The following is a 6757-nucleotide window of genomic DNA, read 5'->3' as shown; positions in this document are numbered from 1 at the left end:
AACTTACTATCCAACACTTTGAAACCAACATAGAGTTCTTGGATTTAAAACTGTTTATTGTGGATGGTAACATACACAGTGACATGTATAGGAAAAAGACTGCCTGCAACAGTTATTTGCATGCCACAAGTGCACACCCACGCTCAACCATAGAAGCAATTCCATTTGGAGAAATGCTTCGCGCTAGACGAAATTGCAGTCTTGAATCTGATTTTAAAAACAATATCAAGAAAATCAGAAGTAGATTTACACAGAGAGGCTATAATCAAACATGTTTGAATAAGGCCGAGAAAAGGGCTATGACCCTCAAGAGGAAAGAGCTATTAATCACCAAGAGAGAGAAAAAAACAGATAAAGAGAGTAGTGAATCTGGGATATATTTCATCACAGAATACAATGCCTTAAATAATCATGTATATAACATCTTAAAGAAAAACTGGCATTTTCTCTCAAAGGATGGCTCGATAAGCACAATAACATCTAAAAAACCGAAAGTAGTATACCGTAGAAGCAAGACCCTTAAGGAAGTTCTGAGCCCGAGTTATATCAGGGATTCTCCTATTCTGAGGTCCACGTTGTTACCGGATAAACCACCTGGATTCTACACCTGTGGTAACTGTTGTATATGTCAATTTGGTGTTAATAAGAACAAAAAATTCAGCAATAGCTCTAGGGAATACACCATAAACTGTTTCATCAATTGTAACACGGAATTCACGGTATACATGATCATATGTGCCTGTCAGAAGAAATACATTGGCAGCAGTATACGCAGCTTAAAATTACGTATACAAGAACATGCCATAGCCATAAAGAATGGGAATGATAAATATCCTGTCTCTGTGCATATACAAAGCGAACATCCAAATGACAAGAATTTCAAATTCTATGGCATCGATCATGTCAGGATGCCAGAACGAGGAGGCAATAGGGAACTGATTTTGAGGCAGCGGGAGGCGTCATGGATATGTCGTCTCAGAACCGTACAGTTTGGTCTTAATGCCAATGATGAAATGCATTATTTCCTATAACATCCTAGGAATTACCCTGAATAATGAGGGAGCTGAGGATATGTCACTATGGAAACATATATTCTTGTCCATAAAGTTGATGATCAAACAAAAATGCCAATATAGCTAATGATGAATTTTGTTAGCAGTCACATAATTAAATATCTTGTGTGACTATTATTTAATTGGGTATGGCTTAGAAAACCACACCCAATAATCTGGGAGCAAAACATCTGTAATTGTTTTTGTACATATACATAGACAACACATAGAAAGATCATGCAAACATCACAATATTGTTGTCGTCTTTAGTCTGGGTACAATTATAATGCCAATATAGTTAATGATGAATTTGGTTAGCAGTCACATAATTAAATATCTTGTGTGACTACTATCTAATTGGGTATGGCTTAGAAACCACACCTAATAATCTGGGAGCAAACATTTGCAATTGTTTTTGCATATACACAAAGACAACACATAGAAAGATCATGTAAACATCACAATATTGTTGTCGTCTTTAGTCTGGGTATAATTAAAAATAAAGAAATTAGTGTCATGGAAAGCTTTTTGGCCATTCAAAGATGGCCGCCATAGTCGTTAATTTTTACATAGTTTATGCACAATGTAACCTATGGACACAACTTTGTGAGGCATGCGTCGAATTCTACCAGATAATATTGGTCTACATCATATTGAGGTTTGGAATTACTTCGAATTATAAAGATTTTGAATTTATTTACTCGACATTTCCTAGAAACAAGCTTACATCGTGGGACATGATATATGCCACCGTGACTGCCAGGTACTTGAAAGTGATAGAATTCAATGGATAATCAGAAGAATATTGATTTAATAATGCTACTATTCTTGATTACCACTGTTTTATGACATATGATGATACTAATTCATCGGAACGCCTGGCCACTTAAAGATGGCCGCCATGTTCTCCTGTTACTCTGATTACACCGAGGTATCAGGCTAGTCACATGACTTTGTGACTTCCGGGGGCTGATTATAAGAAACCGCGAAAAATGCATGGGCGGTTTTGCTGCAACCATGATTTGAATACGCTGGCTATCAGACCGCTACAAGTAAGTTACTTAAACAATCAGCCGTACGAAATTGCATGCTACAAAAGTTTTGAGTGCAGGTATATATAAGCGAGACGTACTTTGTCATCCCTAATTCTGTTTAATTTGGGTTCGCGTGGATCGCAAAGCAGGCACCAAATGTGTTGCTTAACTTAAATAATCACTAGACAAGCAATTGGACCATGCCCGTAACCGTGAATATAGTCTAGCAAGTCCTATCACAAAAAAAAAATAATAATAATTTGAATGACCCATTGGCGCCTCGACGAAAGATAAACGTAGAAACGGCAGTTTGTGTATTCGCCGCAACGGCGCAAGATAAATATAAAACGGCACTATACGCTACATATGTCATGACTTGTAATCATTATATCTAGAAATATTAACATAAGATGAAATACAGAGTATTAACGGGAATCTTTTAAACCGAGTAGGTGTTTTTAAAAAATAACGAGTATAGGACCTTTTTGACCATACACATTAGACGATGAGAGTGTATGAAGTGATATTATTAAGGATTCTGTAAAACTTGTCCAGATCTCTATATGTGTCTAAGTTTTAAAATTCAACAATGAGTTTACATATTATATACTATACTGCATCTATGTTTATGCCGTGGTGTTTGAATGCACATGTGTTGAACAAGGGAGAAATTACATAAACAGCATTGGTCTGCAGTATACTATATGGCTCTAAAAACAAAACTGACAATTAGCCCATGGACATTTTAATAAATTGTAAGCTGATAGCGCAATTACTTTCTATCTTACTCACGACATTTGTTAATAAGAAATGTTGTGACTGACGTTATGATTGTGTATATATATATATAAAAAAAAAATTATTTTAGTACAATATGTGGCTTTGAGAAGTATTCATCGCAGAATCCATACCATAGGAAATTTCCATTACAGAAGGATCGTATACATGATATATTTGAGGTATGCGATATATATATGGTTTGGATATGAAATAACATATAGCAACAACTTCTATAGTAGGAATCACTAACGCTAAATGAAATTGTCATATTAGAAAATATAGAGTGTTCACTTGTCATAGAACGTCCTTGTCGTTATACATCTTGTGATTTGCGATAAACTAGAATAGTTTTCATGTAATTAAAATAGTATGCATGTCTCTAATGAGTATGCCGTAGAAGGTTTAATACAAATTGAATAAATGAATGTGCTGAATTCAGAAAAAATGATATCATATACTGGTGTCTATGGAAAACCATGCATATGTTTATGAAGCTAATAATGTGGTTAGCCTATGATGCAAGATATACACATTCTATTGCAAACAAGTTTTTCTCCTATGATTTCATGCCTCGGCCTTTTTTTTGTCTTGAAGTTGGCAAAGTAATTGAATTGTTAGAGGTGCCTTGTGGTTTTTAAAGAAATAGTATATATTTTTATAATATGTTTGGAGAAATTATTATAAAATAAGAAATTTGAGAATTTTTCATGTATGTTTTCTTGGTAGCCCTGAAGAAGTCTCGTGTGAGACGAAACGCGTTGGCTACGGCTATGTGAACATGTGAAATACAAGAAATCTCCAAAGAAGAGAAATAAAGAAGAAAATCTTTATACTTTGTGTCACATGCTTTGATTATACGATAGTGTATAGTGTATAGTGCTGAACCTTTTGTGTTTATATATGTTGATGTAGGATTTTATCCTGCACCTTTGGGAGTAAAGAGGGGAGTACTCTCTGGTTTCGTGCACTACTATTCACCGATTACGGTAACCACTGACATTTGCTGGGTGCGGATTCAATCAGCCTCTACCCTCAGTTTTGTGCTTTTACTAAATACATTTCACATTAGATCAGAACATTGCGCATAAATATCCTAAGCATAAACAAGGTATGCGATCACTGTAGGCATGAACATTTATGCATGGGTCATCTCGTTAGGGCCTGGCGCCCTACCAACACTCTCAACTTACCCCCAGGCCAACTGGCCTTTTCTAGGGCTCAAATGCCCTATGTCCAGCAAAGTCATGGCTCTACAGGACCGTCTACTGGCCCTCTGGCTGCCAAAGCAGCAAACAAGAAGTGCGCAATGCACTGGGGATTGGGGGAGTGTGTCTCACCCCTCTCCTCATCACCAAAAATGCCCCCAAACATTGCAGCTGTCCGCCACGGCGGTACAGCTGGGAACCAAACAAAGAGGCACGGGTACCACTGTCCCATTCCGGGACTTCTAACTACCAGTTATGGCCAAGTGAGCACCGATAATGTGCCCCGATCGTCGCAGCTGCCCTCTGTCAAGAGGGGCAGCTGAGAGAAATGCCTTGGCACTACGGTGCTCTGGGAACCCTCAATCGGTCCCAACCATTTAAAAGAGAAGCCCCACTCACCCGGGCTTGGCAGACTATCCTCCCGCTGGGCTCCTTTTCGGGACTCTGCAGGGGGACGACTCTGGTACTGCGCTGGGATCGGGCGGACACAGGCTGCTACCCCTGTACTCCGCTCCCATCTTCATGTGGCACGCGGGGCTTCCTTCACTGGTACGGGAGACCCACCTCGCATCCAGCACCGTGTCTGCCTGTTTTCTGTTTCCTGAGTAAATTAATTGTTCCTACCTTGCTACACACTCCCCGGTCTACCGCGAGTCTAACTCGATTGTTGTGGAGGGAGTTACAGACATTTGCGGTTTTGCAGGGAGTTCGGCGTTCTAGCGGCCCGGCTCCCCCATAAAACCGGATGCTCTCTGCGACGTGCAGCGAACACGTGCAGCGGGCGCACCGGTGGCACGCCAACGGCATGCCAAAGGCAAGCCCGTCTGCGCCCGTCCGCGCCCTTCCGTCGCCGGGAGCAAGACACCCTGCTCCTTCAACATCACCTCTCGACAGAAGTATTAAGATCGTTTATACCAGTAGTGATCTAATGAAGATGAGAGGGCATTTACAAGCAGGATGTAATTGGCATAAACACGTGCAAAATCCTAGTTATTTAGAGGGACCTTTTGCGTGCAGAGCATGCAGATTCCAAAGCGTGGACAGCGACTCTGTGCTCTCTACCCTTGCCAACCCACCCACCAAGACCACCCATACTAGGAAGACAGAACGGAAGCTTAATAATACTAGCACATCTACATCATTGGAGTGGAAAGGTTTTCTCGACAACATTAGGTCATTGCCGAAACACGCCTTAGAAATATGGGACTGGTTGGATTCTGAGAAACCGGACTTTGGCTTTCTGACCGAGACCTGGTTAAAGCCCAGTTCCACCCCTGTAATCACAGTGGCTCTCCCTGAAGGTTATAAATTACAAAGACTAGACAGACAACATAAAATGGGAGGAGGCATAGCCATTGTATATAGAGATTGGGTGACAGTTACTGTTCTGGAGGAACTAAGTAACGAAAAAATTGAGATTCTTGTGTTTCGGTTAGATCTCACCCCTCAGTCGAGATGGAAGGGAGCTTTAATCTACCGACCCCCAGGCCCCATTGCAGACTTTTCAACTAAGCTGGTGGAACTTATAGCGCCACATGCTATTTCTACCAAACATTTTCTCCTACTTGGAGATGTTAACATACACAGTGAGTGCGCGGATAATGCCGAAGCAATGGCTTTCCTCGCCGACCTTGCAGCTCTAGGTATAACTAAAATCAATGATGGTCCTACTCATACAGCTGACCACACCCTGGATATTATTCTCACAAATTCACCCCGTATTACTTGTGTATCTCCTTGGACAATTAGCTGGTCAGACCATGCTTTCATTGATTTTATGATTTGGGGACCCAGAGATATGGAATAGTCGGGCTTTGTCACCCCTGAAGCCTATTCAGCCATTTTCCATACCCATGGGATGGGGAACATGAAAAGGTAGAGGAAGGATTAGCTCGCTTTAATGCTTTGGCAAAAGCTGCTATTGATCAACTTGCACCTTTAAAAACCTCTATGGGCAAGTCAAGACAGGTTCAAGCAGCTTGGTTTACCGTGGAATTACGCACAGAGAAAGGACACTGCAAAAACCTTGAGAGACGGTGGAGACGGTCCCACGATATTGGTGATAAAGAAAAATACAAGATTATACTTGCCCAATACCACAAAAATATTAAAATCGCTCGGAAGACTTTCATCGCATTGCAGTTAACCAAGGCTGGGAGTGCCCCAAAAGTATTATACCAGATCCTTAAGACCTTCACAAATCCTAAAGCGTGTGATCTGGAGGAATCTCCCTACCAAGCCTTATGTGACACGATCGGGGAATATTTTGAACAGAAAATAGAGGCTATCTATGATAAAATCATTACAGCTAGCAATTTGAGTCCAGCCACAACTCATGAACATCTTTCAGACATAAATGGGGACACCTTTGATGAGCTTCCCTCCTCTGACTTGTGAAGAGGTGTAAGCCTTATTACATACCGTCAGATCAGGCTCGCCCCTTGATGTTGTACCAGCCAAAATATCGGCAAGCCTCTCAAAACAACGGTCTGCCCCTACCTGTTCCCTTTTGAATGCATCACTAAAGGAAGGTCATCTACCTATAGAATGGAAGGCAGCACAGATCATCCCACTACGTAAAAACACCAAGGCATCCATGAAAGATCTATCTAACCTGTGACCTATATCTCTCCTTCCGCTCCTGAGCAAAATGTTGGAAAAACATATCAACATACATCTATCAGCC

This window comes from Triturus cristatus, chromosome 3_1, assembly GCF_964204655.1.
Source record: "Triturus cristatus chromosome 3_1, aTriCri1.1, whole genome shotgun sequence".
NCBI classification, from domain to species: domain Eukaryota; kingdom Metazoa; phylum Chordata; class Amphibia; order Caudata; family Salamandridae; genus Triturus; species Triturus cristatus.
The sequence above is the reverse complement of the archived record's forward strand: the minus strand, read 5'-3'. Positions refer to the sequence as shown.